The following is a 21,612-nucleotide window of genomic DNA, read 5'->3' as shown; positions in this document are numbered from 1 at the left end:
TGAGTCCAGCAGGTTTTTCTCACTTCTATACTGTGTAGTGGTAAGTCAGCGTGTATGATATTTTAACTTTGCCCTAGAGCTTGCTCCCAGGATTCTGCCAGTAATTTGATCCTGCTTTGATAAACCATCACCCAGACACAACATGGAACTCTAATCCTAATGATGTGTGTTAATTAAAAATCAAATGACACTTTCTCAGGAGAAAATTCTTTAGTTCCAATGCTTTCCTACGGTAATTATCCTAAACCAGCTTTTTACCCTCCCCTGTAGTTTCATTCATTGTTCACTGTGTCTAAACTCCTGCACGCCAGTGCACCGCGTTGTGTTGTCATGTTCCACCCCGTCCTTGCCAAAGAGTTTGCCCAAAAAGTACAGCAAAAGCTTTAAAGTTTTGAGCAGAGAAAAGCTGTATCTTTGCTGTGACGATGCACAGTCTGCCAGTTCTATTTCACTGCCTTGCAGCACCAAGTTGAGAAACTCTTTGTCTCCCCTGGCTTCTGAAATAGCACGAGATAAACAGGAAAAAGGGGAGACACCTGTCTGATATTGTCTGACTCTCAAGTCAGTTCAGGCTCTGATATTAATAACTTCCTGTTTTGTTGTAAGTCTTCTGACAAGTGAAGTGCCTGCATCTGTGTTGGCTTCTCAGCCTGCACTTAGGTAAACAGATGACTACTGTGTTCCCAGGTTCTGGGCTACAAATTCCAATGTTCTGCTTACCTTCAGGCCAAAATTTTAGGACTGGAAATCAACTTGCTGCAAATTATCTGCCTAAACCCACAATTAGTTGCCAAACTAAAAATGACCTGACTGCCACAGCAGTTGAACACCTGCAGAGCCTGCAAGTGTCTTGGGACTTGAAAGGGCAGAATCTGTACAAATCAGACTAATTTTATGTAGGCACTCAAATAAGGATCTTAATTTGCAACTCTGGACTGCTAAGGACGTGCTCTGAGGCTAGAAACAGAAAGAGGATCTGCAAAAATGTGGAGAAAGGTGCCTTTGTGTAACAACACTTGTGCAAGACGCTTGTGAAATGTGGTGCATGTTGCATTGCATAATTTTTCAGATACACTTGCATTAGTAAGACTTGTTCTTTTCCAGCTGTCCAAATAACTTTCCCTGTGAACTGAACAACTTCCTCTGGATAACAGGTTGGTTTGCTACCTGCTGGAGAGATGGAGTCGTCCCCCCCCACCCCAAACAGCTGCAGCTCTGTGTAAACAGGAATCATCTTCCAATCATGGTGTGTGACAAAACAGCTTGGGTTTAGCAGCTCTGGGAGATGTAAAAATCAAATAAGCTAACCAAGTTTTAAAGCAGTGCTGGACTGAAGAGCCTAGCACCCGCTCCAGCTGTGACTTAATTCATTAGTTTCTGTAAATATTGCTAGATGAGTTTGTCCAAAGGAAGTGTGAAGCAGCTGAAAAGAAACATCAGCTGAAAAGGCCTTAAAGTGAAAGTCAAGCTGTCATCCAGAGGACTGTGAGTAGCAGTACGAGGCTCCAGTTCTTCTGGGGCACACTGACGTGCCAGATTTATACAGCTGTGATCATTTCCAGTGTTCTCAAATCCTGTAGTCTGTTCAGTGCTCACTTAGGACCAGGAGAGCAACTTGATTTTTTTTTATCTGGCCAGCACAGCATGATCCTGGTCCTACAGAAGGCAGCAAAGGGCTCCCACAGCTGTGTACCTGAGCATCCTGGAGGACAGGCACCAGGACCCATTATCCCAGGCTAATATATGAGTCATCACTACATGCCTATAAAAAGTCCCTCTTCATCTAACCTGTAAGTCCCTTTCAAGTACTGGAAGGCTGCTATAAATTCTTCTCCAGGCTGCACAATCCAAACTCTCTCAGCCTGTCTTCGTAGGAGTGGTGCTCCAGTCTTCTGATCACCTTCATAGCCCTCCTGTGGACCCTTTCCAACAATTCCATCTCCATCTTATTTTGGGGGCTCCAGAGCTGGACACAATACTGCAGGTAGGATCTCATGAGATTATAGAATTATAGAATCAATAAGGTTGGAAGAGACCTCAAAGATCATCAAGTCCAACCTGTCACCACAGACCTCATGACTAAACCATGTCATGTCCAATGCCCTCTTGAACACCTCCATGGATGGTGACTCCACCACCTCCCTGGGCAGCACATTGCAATGGCTAACAACTCTCTCAGTGAAGAACTTTCTCCTAACCTTGAGCCTAAACTTCCCCTGGCACAGCTTGAGACTGTGTCCTCTTGTTCTGGTGCTGATTGCCTGGGAGAAGAGACCAACCCCTTCCTGGCTACAACCTCCCTTCAGGTAGTTGTAGACAGCAATAAGGTCTCCCCTGAGCCTCCTCTTCTCCAGGCTAAACAAACCCAGCTCCCTCAGCCTCTCCTCATAGGGCTTGTGCTCAAGGCCTCTCCCCAGCCTTGTTGCCCTTCTCTGGACATGTTCAAGTGTCTCAATGTCCTTCCTAAACTGAGGGGCCCAGAACTGGACACAGGACTCAAGATGTGGACTGACCAGTGCAGAGTACAGGGGCACAATGACTTCCCTGTTTCTGCTGGCCACACTATTCTTGACACAGGCCAGGGTGCCATTGGCTTTCTTGGCCATCTGGGCACACTGCTGGCTCCTGTTCAGCCAGCTGTCAATCAGTACCCCCAGGTCCCTTTCTGTTTGGCTGCTCTCCAGCCACTCTAAACCCAGCCTGTAGCACTGCATGGGGTTGTGGCCAATGTGCAGTACCTGGCACTTGGACTTGTTAAATGAGGAGGAGAATCATTCCTCTCAACCTGCTGGCCACACTTCATTCAAAGGGCTCACTGACCTCACTCCAGCTATTACCCATCTGAGACACTGTCATCCTGTTCTCCCTCCTTTTAGAAGCATGGAAACACTGACCATAGTTAGAGAGTAACCTTTTGCAACATTGCCCATCCCCATGCTAGCTGCTCCCTCCTACTTCTGAACTGCAGTGCATCATCTCCCCATTGGTGTACTGAGCAGGGGACTCCTCAGGCTAGGGATTTTTTCCTTTGTTTGGTGTAATTCCAAGAGCAATAACCTTTTTATTATTATTATTATTATTCTTTTCCCCCTGGATTTTATTTAAAACTAGGCAGTTCTGGGCCCTGGTCCTCACTGCTCCCATCTTGATGCCAGGAAGGGCTGCACTGGCAGGAGCCATGCTCTGGGATGAGTGGGCAATGGGGTCAGGAGGAAGGAATTACATCATCTGACATTGCCATTAAATCCCCACAGAGTGATTCTATTCAGGTGAGGCTTCAGGGGAGCACACAGATCTCTTGCAGGGTTGCTGTTACTAGCAGCCATGTTTTCCCATAGCAGGATTTTCCAGGCATGGGGAGGGCTCTGCCTTCTGAGACCGCTCAGGATGCTCAGCACTCATGCAAAGGGTGGGGATGACTGCTCAGGGTGGGTGGGTGCATCATGTATTGCAAGGCAGTAGTTTACTAGTCTCCCCTGGAGCTGGGAGGTAGTAAGTGACCTGCCCAGAGAGAGCTCAGCACTGCTAACATCTGACAAGGACATTTTCATAGCTGAGACAAACAAACAGATGCCTTTTTTTTGCTCTAGGGAGATAATTTCTCCTGTGCTACTAGCCTGAGATCATTTGCTTGGCTTAGTTTGTATTTTTACCATATGCAACAAACTTTAACCACTTCATCTGAGGCTGTTACTCATTTGGGGCCAATATGAAGCATTTCTGGCATTTATTTTCCTTTTTATTTTTTTTTTCTGGCTTATGTCTCCACTTCTGTCTGTAAGTTTTCTTCTCAACATTTCAGTTCTCCTTTCATGTAATATTTTAAATCCTTAATTGCCCAATGCTGCAGATGGATAGTATTAGTTGCCTTCCATCGCCACTCTGGCCATGATGACTTCCTTTGCTTGACAAGCTGATTACTCTCTCAAGGTGAATGTTAGGTCTGTCTGGAGTATGTCTGTATGTCTTGTACCAGATTGCAATTGCAAGCTAGAATAGAATAGACCTTCGAGATCATTGTGTCCAACCTATTATCTAACACTATCTAATCAACTAAACCACAGCACCAAGCACCCCATCATGTCTCTTCTTAAACACCTCCAGTGATGGTGACTCCACCACCTCCCTGGGCAGCTTATTCCAATGGGCAGTCACTCCTACTGTGAAGAACTTCTTCCTAACATCCAGCCTAAACCTCCCCTGGCACAGCTTGAGACTGTGTCCTCTTGTTCTGGTGCTGGTTGCCTGAGAGAAGAGACCAGCCCCTACCTGGCTACAACCTCCCTTCAGGTAGCTGTAGAGAGTGATAAGGTCTGCCCTGAGCCTCCTCTTCTCCAGGCTAAGCAACCCCAGCTCCCTCAGCCTCTCCTCATAGGGCTTGTGCTCCAACCCCCTCCCCAGCTTTGTTGCCCTTTTCTGGACACGTTCCAGCAACTCAACATCTTTCCTAAACTGAGGGGCCCAGAACTGGACACAGGACTCATTGGATGTGCTCTTTCTTCAGATGAAGATTATCAGAACTAGAACTGAGATGCTGTCTTGTCTTGTCTGTTCTTTACATTTGTCTTGTGATTCGTAAGTAGTGATTCTCACTTCCCACCCTGCCCCTCCTCCTGAGGGCTTCCTGTTCAAAGTTGACTGATAGGTGAATGCATCTTCCAGATATGCTTTATTTCCTCCTTTCCTTCCTTACTTCTGAAAAGAAGCAGTGAGGGGGAAGGAATGGTCTGTAAATGAGGTACAAAAGCAGAGATTTATTGAATGATGAGAGCAGACTCAAGGGGCTGCCAGGTAAAAACAGTATAATTAGCATAATACTATCCAACTAAACAGCTCTTGTTCCACCACCACCATCTCTGCACCCATCCCAGAGCTGGGGGCAAGACCCTCACCAGCCAAGATACCATACAGAAGAGCTCAGCCCCAGTAACGAGACCCAGCCAGCACCCATGGATGATACTGGAGTAGCCATCAATCATTGCCCTAACAACCGGGGGGCCACCAGGCCCCCCGGCCTTTGTTGTCACCACCACCATCACCCAGTGTGCACCAGGGGTACTCACCAGTGATGAGAGGAGGATCCTCAGCCCAGATGGGCTCAGCTTGGGGCTGCTGCCTTTCCTGGCAGGGATTAAATAGGGGAGTGAGTGGGCAGGGCCAAGTGGCCACACCTGGGGTGGGAGGAGACTCCAATGAGCCCAGGTGCTCTGGGATTTGAGGGCAAAAAGGGGGAAAATGGGGTTGGTGAGTGAATTTTAGGGTGTCAGGAAATGATAGGACTGGGGGGAATGGGAAAAAAATAGAAATGGGTAGATTGAGAATGGATGTTAGGAAGAATTTCTTTCCCATGAGGGTGGTGAGACACTGGAACAGTGGGAGTTTTCAAGACCTGGCTGACTGTGACTCTGGGCAACCTGATCTAGTGTGAGGTGTCCCTGCCCATGGCAGGGGGGTTGGAACTGGATGATCCTTGAGGTCCCCTCCACCCTCAACAATTCTATGATTCTAAGACAATTTTGCAGTTTAGGCTGGATGTTAGGAAGAAATTCTGCCCAGGGAGGTGGTGGAGTCACCATCCCTGGAAGTTTTTAAAAAGAGACTGGATGAGGCACTCAGTGCCAAGGTTTAGTTGATTAGATGATATAGGGTGATAGGTTGGACTCAATGATCTCAAAGGTCTTTTCCAACCTGGTTAATTCTGTGATTCTGTGATTCTCAGATTTTGAGGGGTTTTTCCCTCCACACTTTCCTACCAAGATTGATGTTGTTCCAGTTTGTGCCAATAGGATTTAGGTGGCTAGATCTCTAAATATGACAAACTAATGCATGGAAAGCAAACCCAGATGATGAAAGTCTATTGATAAAGAAAATTCCCATCCTGGCAACCTCCCAGCAAAGCACACAAGTAGCAAGTAGTAGTTAATAATAACTGCACCAAGTCTGCCAAAGCTGCTGGAGATGTGAATAACAGAAGCCTCTGTGGAGTCAAAGAATCGTTGCAGTGCCTGCTCCCTGCTACACTGCATCAGCAGGTCCAGAAGGGCAGCATCCTGGGTGAGCAGTGAGGCTGACAGGCTCCCAAAGTACCGATTAGTGGCAGTGGAGACCAGAGCCTTTGCAGAAGCGTTGCAAAAGTGGCTTAACATTATGCAGGCTTATTGAAGTGGGAAAGAAACTTCCTTGCTGTTGCACAGTGGGATATACTGGGGTTGGTGCCTCAGATCTTACCGTCAGCATGTGACTCCATAGCTTGCCTTCACAGATCCAATGCACAGTTATGTCTCTGCTTGCCAAAGTGGCTATACACAGCCCCAAACCTTGTCTCCTTATGCCATGCACATGCTGCACAGGCCTCCAGAGGCATTCAAATGACTGTATTCTGCATGACCCCTAAAAGAGGGTAAAGAGCAGTTGCAGGATGGGAGCTATAGCATTAACAATGCTTTCAGATTGCCCAGTGGATATAATTAAACACATTTCATAGGAGTTCCTGAGGGAGAACAGGTCAAATTGTTTATGAGCTGCAAGCCAGGTCAAGAGGACTGGGTCTTCCAGAGAGAAATCGCTGACACTGACTCAAAAATGCCATTGTTAAGATAAGCAAAACATCCAAAGTTCTTTCAAATTTTCCTAGTTGATACTTTACAAGTATCCATCCAGGCCAGTGTAGGTGTTAAGAATTTGGGAAACAACACCAAGCACATAAAGAACAAAACCCAGTGGATACTTTCTGAGAAGACAGAAGCTGAGTCAGGGGAATAAGTAGGCAGATGTCACCTAGGACCAAGGTGTGAGCAAATCTTTGTGATATTACTTATCATATGTCTCAACTTCTTGAGCTCAGTGAAGAAGATAAATGAAGAAGTTGGCCACCATTCTTATCAGTTGGTACAGGGACATTTATTTTTGCAACTACACGTGGTGGGATCTGAGCAGGCAGGTCAAAGGAAAGCAGTGTGTATAGCTGGTTTTCAAAGGCACCTCTTGCCAGTAAGTGTGAACTTGAATTTCTTTTAGAGATTCATTTTTCCTGACATACTGTAACAGAAATAATAAAATAAAGAGAAGCATGGTACCTTTGTGAGATGATCCTCAGGACTGTACTGTGTACAGCCAAACCACCTCTGGGTGCAATGTGAGCACTGAGGGCAGATTTACTGTGGTGAGAGTGGTGAGACACTGGAACAGGTTGCCCAGAGCAGTTGTGGATGGCCCATCCTTGGAACTGGTCAAAGCCAGGTTAGATGGGGCTTTGAGCAGCCTGGTCTAGTGGAAGGTGTCCTTGCCTTTAGCAGGGGGACTGGAATTAAATGATCTTTAAGCTCCATTCTGACCCTTCCAAAATTTATGGTTTTATGTTGGTCCACTCTTACCCTGGCAGGTGTGGTGTCCTCACAGGAGGATGCCATAGTAAAATCTTAGTAAAGAGCAGACAGAGCTTTTCCTGTGTCATACTGCACACCAGAAAGCAAGGATGTGTTCTGCCACCTATATATTGCCCTACCTGAGATCAGCTTCATACAAGAATGGAAGAGGCACATGCATCCACTTCCTTTTTTTTTTCTCCTTTGTTTTTTCTTTCTTTCTTTTTTTCCCCCTCCCTGGTGTTTGTGGGAAGGAGGAAAAGCACCTGTTACTGTCAGAGTTTATAACATTCCTACTTCCCCTCGTTGGAAAAGAAAAGAACCCCTTCTCTATCTCTCTCTACCCCTGAGGGAAGCACTGACTACTGATGTGATAGGTGAGAAGCTCTTTCAGGGCAGAACTTGTTCTCCCCAGGGACCTGCATCCCAGTCACTCCTTGCCCTGGGCTAATGTGCTGTGACCCTCTGGTCTGACCCCTCCCAGGCTTCCTGCTTTCCTGTTGCTCTGCTCCCTGCCACTTGCTCTTCATAGAAAGGCAGAGGTGGGGGAGCAGGCTCCCAAGGAGTCCAGAGGAGGAGAAGGTCTCCATCGGGGATATTTTGTTGGAGGAGATGAAGAAGGTGTCTCCACCACTCGGGCTGCAGGCAGGAGCAGTCATGCGCTTCCCTTTGCAGCCGGCAGCACTCTGCCTTTCCCCGTCATTTATTACCTGACGTCTGTTCTCATGCGTTTCCCTCCAGGCCGGGAGCCAGGAGGGCTGGCACTTAGGACACCTCCTCCTGGTGTGCTGCCAAGGACGGCGGCAGTGTCCTCCCGCTGAAGGAGGCATCCCCCAGCTCTGGGCACACAGCATCCATCCCCACCGCTCACCCGACCCCTCCTCTCGAGACCTACTAATGCTGGGAGAGGCAAGGTAACCTCGCCACGGAAAAGAGCTGGGACAGCAGCCAGCGGAGATTAATGGCATCATTAACATCCCCGGGTTATTTATAGGCTTAAAAATGCCTCGGACCTGCAAACTGAGCAGAGCTGCTCTCTGTAAATCAGGGACTCACGGGTCTCCTGCTTTTGCCTTTCCCCTTCCTGCTGTTTCATCCTGATCACTGGCACTTTAAAAGCTCTGGAGCAGGGACCGTCTCTCATTGTAACCTACATTGTAAACCTTCCTAGGAAGGGGGATGGATGCACGTGGGGTTTTTCCATGAATGCTTTCTCCTCCACCCAGCTCTTTCTGTGCTCGCTGTGTCCTGTGGCTTCTCTTTGGGAAAACTCTCTTTGTGGTATATTCCTGAGGCATGAGCTGAGCAGTCATCACAGGAATTAGTGATTTTCTGCCATGGGTTTTAACTGTGAACTCTGTGAGAGCAGGACTGGGAATCTCATAGCTGTGGACAGCACCTAGCACATGTGAGTCCCTACTGAGACATGCAAATTAATTAAGGAGGACTATGGAGGCCCTTTTATGGGAGCCAGCCGAGCCAGCCCAGCATCCAGGTCCTCCAGGAACCTCACAGGACTGGCATGAAAAGAAAAACCCTCCCTGAGTGTGTTGGCCCTAGAAGAGGAGTTTTCAGCATGTGACCTGTGGCCACACTGCCTGGCCTGTTTCCCAGCACTCGGTGAAAGGTAAGTGAGAAAGGAAGCTTGTTGTCAGCAGGCACAAATCCAAGGGATCAGTTGTGTGACTGGGAGATGGCTCCGTGGGTGGGAGAAAAAAGTACAAATGCCAGTAGGAACATCTCCCCCCCAGGAACACAGATAACCAGAGTGGTACTTCATGGAGGTGAGGTTGCTTCAGAGGGCAGCCAGCTTTCGCTTTAATCCTGTCCTTTTGTTGTACTGATCTGAAATAAAGTGCCTCAGTCACTCCTTGGCCCTCTGTCTTCAGGTGGATGAAATAAAGAACCATCAGAGAACTGCTCAAACCTCTGTTGTTTTGTTTTCTCTGAGCAATGAGACTACTTCAGGGAAGAGTAAAAGGAGTCTAAAACGATAGAGGGATTTCTCTGCCATGGCCACTACAGGTGAAACCACAATCCTGGGCTTCCCTCATCCCTTCAACATCTGGTGGGTTTGAGATATTTCAGTATCTTGCTTTCCTCTTCCCCTCTTTATTGGGTTGTGGGCTCTGGGTCCCCTCCATCCCCTCCTGGTCAGGACCCAGTTCTGCACCTCACTATCCATGCCTGTTAATTGAGACCATGACACCTAACCAGCTTTGTACAGTCCTTTGAACAACCAAAGGGTGAGTGCAACTATTCAGTCATCCAAAGGTCACAATTGAGAGAGTATTTATTTCCATGTTTGATATGTGTGGGATTCTGTGTAACTTAAAGGGCTTCCAAGTGGCCTGAAATTGTGCCAGGGGAGGTCTAGATTGGATAATAGGAAAAAAATCTTCACTGCAAGGATTGTGAGGCACTGGAACAGACTGCCCAGAGAACTGGTTGAGTCACCATCCCTGGAGGTGCTTAAAAGACATAGAGATGTGATGCTGAGGGACATGGGTTTGTGGTGGACTTGGCAGTTCTAGGTTAACAGACCTGATGACCTTTAACGTCTCTTGCAACCAAAATGATTCTATGACTCTGTGCTTCAAGGAGAAGGCAGATAATATGCATCATCTGAGATGAAGGGGGGGAAGGTGACATTTTAACTGTACTCTCCTTACCCTAGGAAAGAGACACACCTTCTACAGCTGCTTCTGAACATCTAACCAGAAAAGTCAGCACAACTTTCTCTCTGGACTGATGTTAGACTGGAGTATTGAGATAGGAGAGGCCATCTGCATCTCAGACTGGTTACCTGCATTGAAAATGGAACATAAAAGGTCCCAGCTTTTCTTTAACAAGACAGCTAAGCCACATTTTGACTGCTAGGCAGCTATCTCCTGGACCTCAGTGCTACACAGCTTCTTTGGAATTACTCATGCCTCATAAAGAAAGGAAGAGCAGGGATTTTTTTCACCCCCTGTTTCATTAGGCTACACCCATCTGTAACCATATTTAACCTTCCTTTTTTCTAGCTGCCAACACTGGGTGGCACTAAGTAACTCCTTCTGACATTTTACAAAATTGACTGAACACTTGAATCACACTGACTTGGCTCCACTCTGTCCTGACAGCAAATGGCTTGGCTTGAGAAACTTTTCAGCACATGGTTGTTTCAGAAGAAACCTCTGACTTGCATGGCACATTTTCTGCTTCCTTGGTCTGCTAGGTTGTTAACAGTCTCCTAGAACTCTGCTATCACAGGTCTGGTAAAGGTTCAGTGTGCTCTTGTGCTTGAAAACTGATGGAACACTTGAAAATAACTGTGCTTTGTTCTGGGGATGTAAACAAATCTCACAGAATCACACAGAGCATGGCTGAGGTTGGAAGGGACCTCTGGAGATTGCCTAGGCCAGCCTACCTGCTCAAGCAGGGTCAGCCACAATAGGACTGTGTCTAGTCTGGTTTTGAGTATCTCCAAGGACAGAGACTTCATAACCTCTCTGGGCAACCTCTTTTGTTGTTCAACCACCCTCACAGTAAAAAGTATTTCAGTTTGCGCTCATTGCCTCTTGCCATGCTATGGGGCACCACTGAGAAGAGACTGGCTCCATCTTCTATACTCTCTCCCAACATCAGGTATTTAAATACAGTGATAAGATCCTCCCTGAGCCTTCTTTTCTCAAGGGTCAACAACCCCAGCTCTCTGAGCCTTTCCTCATATGTCAGCTGCCCCAATCACTTAATCGTCTTCAAGGGACTCATTCCAGTGCATTCATGTCTCTCTTGTACTGGGGAGCCCAGAACTAGACACAGCACTCTGGATGCACCTCACCAGTGCTGAGCAGATGGGAAGGATCACCTCCCCTGACCTGCTAGTGATGCTTCCTAATGCAGCCAAGGAGGCTCTTGGCCTGCTGGATGACAAGGGCATATTGCTGGCTCACGGGCTGCTTGTCTTCCAGGAAGTCCAATGAAAAAGGAGTCATTCCTAGCATGGGAGACAGAACCCTTCCTGGCAGTGACTACAGTGTTGCTTTGGCCCCTCCTCAACACGTGCAATACCCTCAGACAATGGCAAGGAGACAAATGTGCAGTGCCTCGTTGCCAGGCAGTAGGGTTCAGCAGGAAGCCCCCAGGGATCTGTGATGTGGGTCTTTCCAAAACCCAGGAAGCAGCATCCCTCATTGTCCCTTGCTAGAAGTTTTGAAGGCAAAGCATGCTTCTTTTTTATTGGTTGGCTGCTTTACAATCCCCTCAGTTACCTCAGGTGAAATGTGAGCTTTTTAGGAAGTGCCAGTGCCAGTATCAGTGTCTATTGCTATTTGGAACAACTCCTTGCTGTGTCTTTAGGATTCAGATAGCACAAGCTAGTGCTCAGATTGCCAGCTGACAGGAACAGAAAAGTGAGATTTCGCTTCTTTTTGTGGGTGGCAGGTCAAAGAGTTCAAAATTGTGAGTCTTGTGGCCTTGCTGGTGTGTCTTCTGAGCCTGGCACAGAGTAGTGGGGAAGGATATGCCCTGCAGGAAGGGCAGCAGCAGCCTCCATGCAAGAAGAAAAGGGCCATGTGTTCTGCTTGACCCAAGCTATCTGCCAGTTGGTGTGCAATCCATTCCTCAGATTTAACCCATACAATTAGAAACTTCAAAATGGTTTGCTCTGATTATTTAATTGGTTTTTTTAAAGAGGAAAGCCCAAAAAAGTCACACTGGGAACAGAGTTTTGAAGACCCTCTCTGCTTCAGCTAGAGCAAGGATTTTACTGATGTCCTCAAGACAATGTCCAAACCACAGGCTGTGGGACAGCCTGCAGCAGGACTCCCTTAATCCTCCTGCTCAGGCTATAATGTTGTATAAACTATTTACATTGGACCAGACAGAGCAGAAGTATCTACAAAGCTAAATTGCCTGCCCCAAAGACCTGGCATGGGAACAAGGAGGTAGTGGTTGAGAGCACTTGTGTCCACACTGTTCAGGGCCAGCCTGCATGACATGGCACTTGACTCCATCTCAGCTTGGCCTTGAGTGTTGTGCCTATGACCTAAGACAGAATTCATGTTTTGTACTTTTAGGGAGTTTCACCCTGGCTCAAAATGACCGGGATAATGAAGATAATGGTGTAGCTTACCAGTGTTGGATTTCCATAGTGTAAAGCAGTCAGGGTGTGTTGCATGCCCTGAACCGAGGCATGAGTACATTCAGGAGAACTGGACAATGGAGAGGCTGGTGGGACCATGCTGGAGGAGCATCATGAGGGAAGGAAGAGAGAGCTTACCCATGCCACTCTTAAAAGCTGTCCCAGGAGTCATTATGTTCAGAGCAGTGCAGCTTTTGGTGGTTGGCTGGAACTGTCTCTCCTAGCCCGGAGCAGAGCACAGGCATGCATGAAATGATGTGATAGGGACAGTCAAGGACAAGAACCCACGAGGCAGGTGGGGAATTGCTTCTGGCAGCACAGGCACGTTTGTCAGGCATGCCTACGTTTCCAGCAAAGAGGGGACGGACTCCAGCTCAGGACTTCTGCTCATTCTCTGTCGGACTCTGCTAACTCCAAGGCTCGAGCTTGGATCATTCCAAACTCCCCTCAGGGAGCAAGCTCTGGGTTCAATGCCTGTGAGCCCAGCCCAGCAGTGTCACTATGCCCTGGCCTGCTTTTATTGAGTGGTGGAGGCATGACCGGGCTAAGCCAAGTCTCCTGCCCCAGTGTGTCCCTGGTGCTGCCTGGCACACTGGCTGTGATACTGCTTCTAGGAAATCTTTTTCTGTGTCAGAAACAGAAGGGTTTTGAACTTGTGCCTTATGTGCTTTGAGTCTGTGTCATAGGAAGTGGATTATAGTGGACTATAGCTTTTCTTCATAAGCCTTGAGGCTGAAGACAAGGACTCCTTGGGAATCTGCCCTTTGATTCCTGTGAGAGTTTTGGGGTTGACCTATATCATGATTGTTGAGCTTTTAGGTGGACTACTGAACAGAAAAATCAACTATTAGCAGATCTGCCTTGTCAGATAGACAAAGACACAAAAGAGGTAGAAGCTCTTTGGAGAGAGGCCCTGGCTTTGCAAGGATCATGGGGCTTTGAGCAGAACTCAGACAGAGGATAAACCTCACTATCCAAGAGGATAACTTGGGGAAAGGGAGTTGCACAGGATTTTCCCATTGCTGCATTCCCTTTACTGTAATTCAGCTCATGTTGATTAACCCTGAATGCTAGATTCTTTAAAAGTGATTAGTGAGATCATACTGGAAATAGAAACAGATGTACCATCTGCTGTGTAGTGTATGGGGTTTAGATGGAGGTTTTGCTGAAACACATTTGCTCCTGACACTGACATGAGACTTGTCTGCTGTTACCTTCCTGTTACCCCTCCTTTGAACAGATGAAGAGAACTGGTGGGACTTGCTGTCAGTGAGCTGGTGGTGTAATTCTGGCCAGTGGCTTGGTTGAGAGCTGACCTATGGTGGCATCTCAGCCTTTCAGGGTAAGCCAAGATATATAGGACTTTGCCTCAGGAAAGTTTTCCAAGCACCAAAAATCACGGAGCGGGGAATCTGGACTTCAGTGTAAACTCATGCTTGTGCCTCAGAGCGCCATCACCCTCAGTGAAACGTAAGCATGGATTAAGGGTAGGGGTGTGGGGGGTTTCAGTCCTACTTCAGAGTTGTGCGTGTTCTGTATCCTTGCCCCAGAATGCTTTCCATTTGCACTGTTTTCACTCGCTGCAGGTCTCCAGGATTATCAGGAGCACTAAGCAGCTCTCAGACAGCAATTGCAATTATGCTTCTACAGCTGTGACTGTCCACAGCCCTGCTGTCTGTCTTCATCCAGAGCAGCAGAGGATTTTAAGGAACGGTGCAAGGCTGGAGAAGGCAACGCATCCATATGTGCTTTCCTAAATCTAATCTGACATCCTTCTGGCTTTCATAGCATTGGAAGAGTAAAGTGCACATTTGTGCTGTTCATAGCATTGCTGCCTGATAAGTAATCTCTGCCCTAATAGGCGAAGCATGGCGGCACCTGGGGAGAACAAGAGCGGCTTCCCTTTGATCTGCGGGGCGCCTTCCTCGGCACAGCTGCACAGCCGGGTAGAAAGCTGTCAGGATTCTTGCTTTCTTCTTCCTTTTCCAGGGCAAACCTCATGTCTCATACTCAAAAGTCTCTGGCAGGCCTCCATTTACAAGCATAACTACTATTTATTATTTATATGGAAACAGAGAAGGGCCATTGCTTTATGACCATGTAATAAAACAGGTCACTGCTCCCCGTCTGCTTTGAAGCCCAGGACCTCATCCAGTGGAGGTAGAAAACGGGACTCCAGGCACAAGAAAGGGATTGCTATGGTGGATCCCTTTTCAAAGACCAGACTTAAATACACAACACACCTACCAAGATCAGGTATGGCTTTACAGGGGGGAAAAGCAGCCAAGCCAGCTGCCCTCCCTTGGCATTACCAGGGAAGCTGAGCACTGCTCCAACAACAGCCTTGGGGATCTTCTGAATGTGGGACCTGCTGGTATTGCACTAGTTTTATCTGGGTAAAACCAGCTGCCTCTTAAAAGAAATCACTTAGCTGACCCTCTGTTGCTTCTCTTGCCATGTCACTACCCACTATTAGCTGTCCTTGTCCCTGGAGTCTCCACTGGGACCAAGGCTGGGGGCAGAAGGCCATGTGCCATGAGGAGGAGGGTGACCAAACGGCAACTGTGCTTTGAATTTACAAAATATCACCTCAACCCCCATTGCCACCCCCAGCTCTAGCCCTTCATGGCCATGCCTGTGGATTATTCCCCTGAGTCCTGGGAGAAGCTTGGTTTAGGACACCAGAGAGAGCATTGCCTGGAGAAGGCCACCTGATAACTCATCTCTTAGAGGCCAGAGCACATCCAGGGGCAAGTAAAGTCTTCAGCTGCTGAGCCATTATCTCCTTCCAGCGCCGGCACAGCAAGGGACCTGGGGTCACTACTCCAACTTCATCTACTCCAGAAAGGATCTGGAGTCTTAAGCATGTGTAGTGAGCAAGGAGGGCTTAGATTTGCTCCTTGGCTCCCTATCAATACATTTAGACACCCTGCAGAGGGTTGAGGGGACAGGCATGCACCAAGCAGCCAACAGCCCCCCCACCCTATCTTGCCCACTCCGTCCCCCACTCCCTGCTGACCATATTATCCTGCAAGGTTGACACAGCTCTCCCAGGCTCTTGTTTGTTCACAGGGAGCTGACTGAAAAAGAAAATGTTGGCAGAAGATGTTATGGACCTTTCCAAACCTCTCTTCATACACTGGTACTTCCTTCTCTGTCTTTGGGCAGGAATCGCACAGGTCTGGATCTCACCCCCTGGCCCCAGAACCCCAGAAAGCAGGACCCAGTGCAGCAAGTCCTCCCAATTACTTCTTTTAAAAACACTTCCACCAAATAGTTGATTAATCCCAAGCATTGTGTGCCAGGCACAAGGACCATACACACACCAGCCAGTAAGAGGACAAGGTCTGGGCTCCTCACACAAGCCCTAACAGGTGAGGGAAGAGGGATGTTCTCAGGAGGCACATGTACAGTGGTTATCCGGGGGTGGGGGAGGTGGGGGCAAGTAACATCATATGAATTTTCTTCCCCTCAGATCTCTAAACAAAACAAAAAGACATCCTTACTCTCTTTTTTGCCAGGGAAGTTTTCACAGAGAAATGGAAAGTATGTTAAAAAAAAAAAAAAGATGTGGGGAATCTTAGCAAAATTGTCTGCAATGCCAGGGCCAAGGCAGCTGCACCCAGGAGGGCTTTTCCTCTCGTCTGTGCTCACACAGCTCAAGTGAGAGCACACTAGAAAGTGCTGGTGGTCCTCAAGCTGCCTGAGCAGCTAAAAGAGATGTTTTCTCCCACAGCTGATTTGGAAAAGCGTCAGAGCAGTGCAGCTTCCAAGACAGTTGTAAGGTTCCCTCTGGGAGATGAGGGTCTGCACCTAAAGGCGTGGTGGGGAATGCTCTGACACGGCAGCACAGCCTCCTCAGGGACAGAAACCACTCCGTGCTGGACCTACGACAAGCCACAACAGCCTCGACTCTGCCTCTAGGGCCTCCCTGCTCAAATAATTCAGTAACAATTTACCCCCTCATGCCCACAACTGTAACCATGTATATTTCACAAGTGTTTAGCAAATGTAACCTCTGTGGTTTATACCTTTCAGTCACTGATCAAGCTGATGTGTTTCTCCTTTGGACAAATAGTCATTACATCTGAAAGTTTACGGACGGGCTTTGAAGTTAATGTTCTCTGAGATGAAGGAGAAAGTTCACACTTCTTCTATTGCTTCCATCCCCTCTGGCTGCAGGCCAGATGAGACAGCAATGTCTTCAATTTCCAAGTGATGACTGTTTTGCAGGCAGAAAAGCCAAAAATCTTCTTAAAATAATAATGATTTGGATCCTGTAGTGCTCAGTAAAATGCTGGAAAGGAGGGAGATGAATCCAGGAGATCTACAGACATCTCAGAGCTGTTATTTCTCAGTTTGCTGTCTGAGCTTCACCTGACATATTGTCTCCCTTCCTCTGCCTTTCTCTATTGCTGGATTCTATGGTCCTGCTCTGGCAGGGGGGGTTGGACTTGATGATCTCCTGTGGTCCCTTCCAACCCCTGACATCCTGTGATGGACACGTAGTCTTAGATTGCCCGCGAGCTGCTGTTTTCCGCCAGCAAACCATGGGGAAGAATTGCCACTGCTGACAAAACCTTTTTCCCTAGGTATTAACAGGACCCATCCTCGATTTCTCCTTGATTAGGTAAAGGAAATGCCAAATTTGTGGCATACTCCCTGAACAGCCAAGATCAAGTGTTTAAGCTGGAGGCTGTTAAGGCATCTAGTTCTCTCACTCTGGTTTGGAAATTGCAGCCTTGGCATGACTTTTCCAAGCCTCCTTCCCACCCTCCTTCCTACCACAATCTAGCCAGCTCCTCTGGGCTTTGCTGGGAGAAGGCTTTTAGCATCTCTGCCTGAGGGACTTTTGAGGGGCATCCCATATTGCGGGAGCTGGGATGCTCATGGACAGATTGTCACTATGTGCAAGCTCCAAGTGGAGTAATCGAGATTGAAAGGGCTTTAGAGAAGGGTGGGGCTTTCCAAGGCCTCATCCAGGCAGCTTTGGGAACTCCCCAGACAGTAGATCCACCATCCCCCTAGGCAGTGGTGCCTGTGTGCACCTGCATCCTGCTCCCCTCAAAGCCTCTTCACTCAAAAATGTTTTTTTCCATGCAGCCTCACTGGCCATGGGGCTGGCCAAAAAAACAACAAAGGGATGCCAGGAAGTTCCCTGTGTACCCCCAAGATGGTGTTATCTAAATCCCTGCTATGGAGATGTGAAATACAGTTATGTCAGGAACTCCTGCAGAGCACAGACGGGTGCCATTAGCATTTTGATACAGCTAATGAGTGGATGCTCATATAAATACAATACCTTCTGAAATGTGGTTTACAAACCAGCAAGATTTCCAATCTACTCCAGCTAATTTACAACTGAATTACATTCCTGTTGTAGGGCGTTAAAGGAAGGATCAGTGTACTGCAGCTCACAGCTGAGCAGCATGTCAGCTAAATCTGCTTCTCCTTTTCAATTAACCATCTTCAATTTGTTTCTCCTAAATATTCAGCCAAAATTCAGATGAAAGGCATCAGCCAAGCTCAGACCAGTAGAGCATCACGGGGTGAATTCTGGCCCTCCTTGTAAAGTGAAATTTGGTACCTGCCTGGAGCGGGGGATGTGCTGGGGTTGGACTAGATGGCCTCTAGAGGTCCCTTCCAACACAATGCATCCTGTGATTCTATGACAGAAATCCCCTCCAGCAAACCTTAGTTACCTCCCCGTTGCAGGGCACCAGCAGGTGAGCAACACAAAGCTCTCGAGCTACCCTGGCACGACTGCAAGGGCCAGTTGGAAAATCCCTCCTTGCAGGTGACAGCAAACCCCAGCGTGCCACCAGCATCTCCCACACCAGCTGAGAGAGACCTGCCATCAATACAGACCTGCAGCAGCCTGTGTCAAAAGCAGCAGTTCCCTTTTATTCACACCTCTGCTGTAAATTTTCCTCTGCTAGGGGAACCAAATGACTTGAAGGGTTCCAGGGGATTTCTCCTAATTCTCCTCCATGTCTTGGCAATGGGACCTGCCTCGCTGAATGCTTGGGAAACTCTCCTGTCCTTTATTTTACTCCATTTCATCTTTTGCTGCAATGCTAAATAAAATTTGATTATTACACACACACACAGACACACCCCACAACAGCACAGGTTATGTTTACTGCTGGTTTAGCTCACACCTGAGCCATAAGGAGTAGCTGTTAGGCATCCTCTTCCACTGGACATCAAGATGAGTCAGGCCATTCATATTTCTTTATCTCTGCAAATTTCAGTGCTTCAAATCCACTCCTCAGTGTGTCACATGGGATAATTCTTACATGTTTTCAATTAGCCAGCTAATTAGCACTGATTTCAGCGTTGTGGTGAATGCTGTGTTACATGGTGTTTCTTGCACTGATTTCTTTGGAAGTTAGGGCCCATAATTTGGTGCAGCCCTCACAGCAGGGAAGTACTTCATCTTCCAGGGGGACATCACGCAATTTTGCCCTAGGTTTAAAAGGCAGCCAATACCCCTTCCAGCTTTCCCAGGCAATAAATAGCCAGAAAGTCAATGTTATGCTTGGGAACATCAGTGTTAGGAGGTGTGAAGGTGGCTGTGCTGCTGCTGGTGTTGGGGGGACTCTTTGGGAACAAGCCCCAGGCTAACATCTCCTCTGTGTTGGTGAGTGGCTGGTCTTTCCTTCAGGAGCACCTACAAGAAGCTTTTCTTCTCATTCCCCTGGGAGGCAGGGTCAGCAGAGGGGGTCTGGGTGCCAATGGCATTGGTGCATCCTTTGAGGCATTGCTTGCTGTGGCTCCTGCTCTGCTTTTGCTCTGCTGCCTGCTCTCTCCCGGTTTTGTTGGGTAGCATAGCTGAAAGCGAAGCTCTGCATCCCTCGGAGAAGACACTCTGGGAAACACTAGCTCGTTCCCCAGCTCCATCACTGAGTAATTTTGTTTCACTGCAAAATGATCTTTCTGCCCGCTGCAGAGCAGCCCCTGAGAGGTGCAGGGCTCTGCATCCTATTAGGGCTGCCTTGAGAAAGCTGGACAGAGTTTGTATTAAATCAAGTTCAGAGTCAATGCTTAAAGAAGGGCTTTTTTGAACTAGGAGCTGAACCTCATGTTTGGTGCCCTGCCAAGCTCAGGATAGTGAGAGGAGGAAAAGGAGATGTATTTTTGGACTGCATGTCTGCGAACAGGCTGTTAGATAAAATTAAAGAGGCTGTTTATAAAGAATGCTCTGGTGGTGAAGCAGATGTGGAGGCCTGAGTTTGACAAGATATATTTCTGGTGTTTGCATGAACGATCATTTCCATTCAGGACTTTCCTTGTGGTGTAATAATTTGTTGGTTTGGGGTTGAGGGTTTTTTTTGTTTCATTATTATAACTGAAACTGGCACCATGCCCCCATCGCCTGTGATAAACTTGTTTGTTTACTTACGTCCTGGTAACCGGGGAGCTGGACTCGGACTCTGCTTCCTCAGATGCTGGTTGCTTCCTGCCAGAGCACTCCAGGCCGTGTCCTGGTTTCGTTAAACCACGACAGAGCATTTGACACAGGTAATGAGGCAGAAAAACAGCATTTCATTATTTTCTTGCCATGTTGCTCGTGGATGCTGAACACTTCCGCTTCTGCAGGCTGCTGAGCAGTTGGCCATGAGACCTCCTCTTACTCAGACCCCGCGGCACAAGGGCTCCCAGCCCTGCTCACACCTGGCCTGATGCATGGGCAAAATTACAGGAGGTAATGGAGTTACTTCATAGAATCATAGAATGCTTTGGGTTGGAGGGGAACTTTAAAGGTCAGTACTCTAAGCCCCTGCAATGAGCAGGGACAATTTTAACTAGATCAGGTTGCTCAGAGCCTAGCCCAGTCTGACCTTGAATGTTTCCAGGGATGGAGCTTCTATCACCTCTTGGGCAGATCCCCAGAGCAAACTCTGGGTTTTCACTGGTACAGAACAGGACCTGAGTTTTCATCTGAACCGATGTTATTCTTTACTGAACTATGTTTAGCATCCCAGAAAATACTTTGGTTTATGCTTAATGTTATATAAATACATGGAATGTGTTTAACAGACACTCCTGCAGCTTTAAATGTGTTTTAAAAATACTCTGCTTCCCTGAGCACTGTGGCCAGCAAAGGCATTGCTGTGCTTTTACAAGAAAAATCAAAAGCCAAGCATCATGTTTTTAAGTGAAGACACATTAACATTAATTATACATGGTTTGGGTTTGCGCTGACTTGCTGCTCTTGCTTGGCTCCTGCACTGAGCCCTGGCTTTCCTCTGGCGTGGATAATGACTTTCAAGAAAGAAGAGCAACGCAATTACCACAATATGTATCTGCAGCCAGGCATCACATATGGAAGACATAGTGTTTGATGGTAAATTTTTGCTTTGACATTATAGTATTAGTTAAGGGAAAAGGTGTCAGCCTTGGCCTAGAGTTTCACAAGTGCTACAGGCAGAACATGCTTCTTTGGGCTCTCTTAAACCTCTCCTCCTCTTCCAAAAGGAGAAACTCAAAATGTGGATTCAATTGAACCTTAAAGCTGTAAAATTCCAGGTTCCAATAAATCTTCATTTTATAGAAACACATCCAGCATATATCAAAACAGAGACTGTAAAAGAAATTAAACATGTGTGGGTCACATATTCTGCTGGATGCTCCTTAGCAGTATTGCAGAATGGTTGGAGTAATGAGGTGCAGTTCTGCTATGAAGTTTTGGTACTGCCTGGGGCGCCCACCCGGAACACAAGAAAATGCATGGGGAAAGGCTTTGCTCCCATGGCTCCTCTGTCTCGTTCCAGTGTGGGTGAATTGTCCTCCAACTAGCATCTTCATGGGCACAGTGACTGTGCTCAGATGGGAGCTTTGGGTGCTGGGGAAATGGGATGCACCAACTGCAGGATGTAGTCCATAGGCATCCTACGCATCTTCCCTTCAGAAGAGGCCCAGCGAAGTGAAGTCTTGCTCCTCCAGCCCCAGCAAGTGCAGAGACTGTGACAAACAAAAGCACTGTAAATCAAAGGGAGAGGAAAGCAGAGGGAGGATTTGCCTGCCTGTTCCCGTAAAGTTGAAATGTGAAGCAAAAACGAAAGCAGCTGGGATCACACTGCAGAGAAACAGGCTTTAACAAGCTCTTTTTCAGGC

The 21,612-nt window shown here is 47.6% G+C and overlaps 1 long non-coding RNA gene across 1 annotated transcript in view; it reads left to right on the top strand.

Annotated features, from left to right (window-relative positions):
* Nucleotides 1–9,181, top strand: part of LOC128897489 (uncharacterized) — a 69,326-nt gene extending 60,145 nt beyond the window's left edge. Inside the window, exon 4 of the long non-coding RNA XR_008462407.1 lies at nucleotides 8,106–9,181. This is a non-coding gene — a long non-coding RNA (uncharacterized LOC128897489). The remainder of the gene's footprint in view (nucleotides 1–8,105) is intronic.
* The last annotated feature ends 12,431 nt before the right edge of the window (nucleotides 9,182–21,612 follow it).

The sequence above is a fragment of the Dryobates pubescens genome, chromosome 10, assembly GCF_014839835.1.
Source record: "Dryobates pubescens isolate bDryPub1 chromosome 10, bDryPub1.pri, whole genome shotgun sequence".
NCBI classification, from domain to species: Eukaryota; Metazoa; Chordata; class Aves; order Piciformes; family Picidae; genus Dryobates; species Dryobates pubescens.
This window is presented reverse-complemented; position numbering and strand designations above follow the sequence as displayed.